At 47.8% G+C, this 4290-nt stretch overlaps 1 protein-coding gene across 1 annotated transcript in view; it reads left to right on the top strand.

The window, feature by feature from the left end:
• Positions 1-4290, top strand: part of LOC105532076 (chromosome unknown open reading frame, human C19orf68) — a 26466-nt gene that overhangs the window by 4317 nt on the left and 17859 nt on the right. The window lies entirely within an intron of this gene.

A 4290-nucleotide genomic window follows, 5' to 3' on the forward strand; every position in this document is an offset into this window, starting at 1 on the left:
TGAAATGGGGTTATGATACCCACTTCATGGGGCCATTGTGAGGATACTGTGAGATCATACATGAGAAAAACGTATAACCCTGGTGCCTGGAACATGGGGTGGCTGGTTAAGTGATAGCTGTTACGGGATTCAAGAGCATGAATCCTGGGCCATTGCACTGCTGATACTTGGTGGATGCTGTTGAGCAAGTGACTACACCTTTCTGTGGCCTCAGTTTCCTCATGTGGAAAACGGGGGACATACTAGTGTCTATCTCATAGGTAAATTATTCAGAGAGATGTCCAGCACGGAGTAAGCACACTCTAACAGCTCTTTCACCGGTAGTTATTTAAATATGTATTGTGACATACATTCGTGCCCCTTTTTTCTCACTACTTATTCTAGAAACAGAGACTCGGAGATCTGAAAGCGGAACAGCGTCAAACACACACATCACCCAGAAACCTAGAACTTTAGAGCTTGCAAGAAGCTCAAAGAAGCTCAGGCCTAATCTGAAACCTATGAACAGAACCCAATCCGATGTAACAAATACTTATTGAGCACCTACTACGTGCATGCTCTTCACTGGACATTTGGAATCCAAGGCTGATCTCAGCCCTTGAACAGCTCAGAACTTAATGGGGTAGACAAAGACCAAAAAAAAAAAAAAAAAAAATTGTAGATAGTGGCCCATAGTAGTCAGAGCGAGATTGAGGGGGAGATGAGAGGAGGATACAAAGGTAGTGGTCAGCTCCACCTGAAAGTTTACTGGGTGGTTCTGGAAGGCTTCCTGGAAGAGGTGGCCAGTAAGCAGAACCTTGAAGAATTTTGTTGATGTGTTTATGTATGTATAGTATTTGAGCTAACAGATGCACTAGGTTTACTATGTGCTGGTACTGTCCCAAGTGCTCTACCAATATCAGAGACAGCCAAGAAGCAGGAGAGACAGGGCTGTGGAAGGGGCAAGGACAGGGCCCTGGGTACACTCCTGGGAACGGGTAGATGATGAGATGGTCTCTGAATGGGGAGTGCGGGAGCAGGTGGTTGATGAGCCGGTTCAGGAATGATGTCTTGGACCCGTCACGTCTAACTCCCCAACTCTCCTGAGCTGCTCAAGGCAGAGCCCCTCCAGTGCCACAGCCCAGGGACAGCCCACGGGCTGAGGTCAAGCTGGAGAAGTTAGCGTGTAAGGAAAGGCAGGAAATGAGACTGCAGTGGTGTCAAAGCCTGGACCTGGCAGGGCTGAGTTCAGAGGTTGAGACTTTATCTGGGGGGTGGTGGGGAGCCCTAGAAGGCTGTGAGTAGGATCAGTTCTGGGTGGAGGAAGATCCCTCTGGGGCCACGTGGGAGACGATCTTGGGGACAGAGAACGGACGCGAAGGAGGAGGCTGGGACTGCGGGTGCAGGGAACCAGACAAGAACTTTTTCCTGGCCACTCCTTCCCCCTTGCCAGAGGTTGCACAGTGACTCTCTCCAAGTCACCACTGCGGCAGCTTCAGCTGTCCAGCTCCAGTTCCTCCCCTGTCCCTCTCTCTCAGCACTTCCTTCCCTGGAACAGAATTGCTCAGCCTTTCTCAATACACGCCAGCCTTTGAAAACACAAAGATGTCGAAAACCTGAAAGATCAAGAATAAATGAGTAGCCGGGTGCGGTGGCTCACACCTATAATCCCCACACTTTGGGAGGCCGAGGTGGGCAGATCACCTGAGGTCAGGAGTTTGAGACCAGCCTGGCCAACAGGGTGAAACCCCATCTTTACTAAAAATACAAAAATTAGCCGGGCATGATGGTGGGTGCCTGTAATCCCAGCTACTCGGGAGGCTGAGGCAGGAGAATCACTTGAGCCCGGGAGGCGAAGTTTGCAGTGAGCTAAGATCGTGCCACTGCACTCCAGCCTGGATGACAGAGCGAGACTCGGTCTCAAAAAAATGAGTAAATGGGTAAGTGGAAGGCAAAACAAAGCAAAGCAACAGGTCCTTGAAAAAAAGTTTTGAAAATAGCAGCTACTATTTCTGCGTTGTTTACTATGCACTAGCCCCTTTCCTAACCCCTTTATGTAATTTAATCCTCTTATTTAACCCTCTCAAAAAGACTGAGACCCTAGTGTTACTATTAGCCCCACTTTCCAGGTGAGAAAACTGAGGCACAGAATACTTAAAAGATTGTTCCCAGGATAACACAGCTGCTAAGAAGGAAAACCAGAGTCTGGACCCTCATTCTGGTTACTAAGCCCATGCTTTTAATTACCACCCTCCTGCCTTTGTTTCTCACTTTCTCTTTCTCTCTCCTCCCCTCATCTTTATTTCAATCATTCAACCCTCATTGTGAGGGTTGACTGTGCCATGGGTCCCCTAAAGATGTGTTGGTTCTGGGCACCAGCCTATCTGTCCCTTCACCCAAGAGGTTTTTGGGAGCCCCTGCAATGTGCAAGGTGGTGTTTTTAGATGCTGGGATTTCTGTGGGGAGTGTACATTAGAGATGGACATAAATAAAAATCCCGGCCAGGCGCGGTGGCTGACACCTGTAATCCTAGCACTTTGGGAGGCTGAGGCCGGTGAATTGCCTGAGCTCAGGAGTTTGAGACCAGCCTGGGCAACATGGTGAAACTCCATCTCTACTAAAATAAAAATTTAAAAAAAAAAAAAAATTAGCCAGGCGTAGTGGTGCGCGCCTGCAGTCCCAACTACTCAGGAGGCTGAGGCAGGAGAATTGCTTGAACCAGGGAGGTGGAGGTTGCAGTGAGCCGAGATTGCGCCACTGCACTCCAGCCTGGGGACAGAGTGAGACTCCGTCTCCAATAAATAAATAAATAAATAAATAAATAAATAAAATAAAATCCCTACATGTGATAGACTCTTCCCTAGCCTGGATGTGGTCAGGGAAGACTTCCTGGAGGAGGCAATGCTGGCTGTGAGGCCTGAAGGATGAGTAGGAGTTGACTAGGTGAAAAGGGAGAGGAATGTTTTATGAAGGAGGGAAGAACTTACCCTAGGTTGTGGAAATGGAAAAAAACATGGACGGGTAGGACTTGGTGATGGATGGTTTTGGTGGAATGGAGACCATATCCCAGAGTAGGTGTGCCAGGGTTTGTAGATGACATAGTCGTTGAATCATCACCCACTTACTGAACACCTCCAGACACCAGGTACTATTCTAGGTGCTGATGACACAGAGATAAACAGACAAAAATTCTTATCCATGTGGAATTTGCATTTAGCGGGGGATGACATTATTCCTCCGGATAGGTGGAGAGATTGCCAAAATGGTGTGTTGAAGCACCAGTAGGTGGTTATGTGAGGTTCTGGGTCCCTGCAGAGGAGAGGCGCTGTTCTCTGGCGAGATATATGGCTTCACAGAAGAGGTGACCTAGGCGGAGGAAGCGGCTGTTCTAGGGCCTGAAACACCTAGGCTGAAGGAAGTCAGACCAAGGGTTTCACAAAAGCCCATGAATTATCCTAGAAAAATGAACCGGGTAACATTCCATGAACTTGCAGTCTTGATAGATCAAACATGGCTTCACATTGGAATTTTCTTTGCTTCCATCTGATACCACGTGGTGGCGGTAGGTTTATTTTATTGATGTTGATTTGCACATTGAATAATTTTCTAAATTTGCATTTTGTTACTTTATTTATTTTTTGAGATGGAGTATCGCTCTTGTCCGCCAGGCTGGAGTGCAGTAGCACAGTCTCAACTCACTACAACCTCCACCTCCCAGGTTCACGTGATTCTCCTGCCTCAGCCTCTTGAGTAGGTGGGATTACAGGCGCCCGCCACCACACTCAGCTTATTTTTGTATTTTTAGTAGAGACGGGGTTTCACCGTGTTGGCCAGACTGGTCTTGAACTCCTGACCTCAGGTGATCCGCCCGCCTCCGCCTCCCGAAGTGCTGGGATTACGGGCATGAGCCACTGTGCCCAGCCTTGTTACTTTAAATAAGGCATAAAGTCTCGGACTCTATATTTCGATTTTTAAAATCTAGCAGGCTTCTGGGTTTTTCTTTACCTCGTGCATGTAGGAAAAAAGGAGTGTGTCAAGAGTGCTCTTCTGGTTTGACAAAGAAAATTTTTAAGCATTTATACTGGTGGATTTAAGCATTTCTCTGGGTGGATCCTGGGGAGAATCACCCAGTTGGGGGGCCATTTGGAAAAAAACACAGGAGGGTTTTGGGGGTTGTGCTACTCGGGTATTTACTACCTGGGAGCCACGGTTTCTTAACTACATGCCAGGCCCTGGGCAGTCTGTGTTACAAGGGTCAGCAAACTAGGAAGCCCTTGGACCAATCCCAACCTGCAACCTTTTTTTTTTTTT

This window comes from Mandrillus leucophaeus, unplaced genomic scaffold (assembly GCF_000951045.1).
Source record: "Mandrillus leucophaeus isolate KB7577 unplaced genomic scaffold, Mleu.le_1.0 Scaffold120, whole genome shotgun sequence".
Lineage (NCBI taxonomy): Eukaryota > Metazoa > Chordata > Mammalia > Primates > Cercopithecidae > Mandrillus > Mandrillus leucophaeus.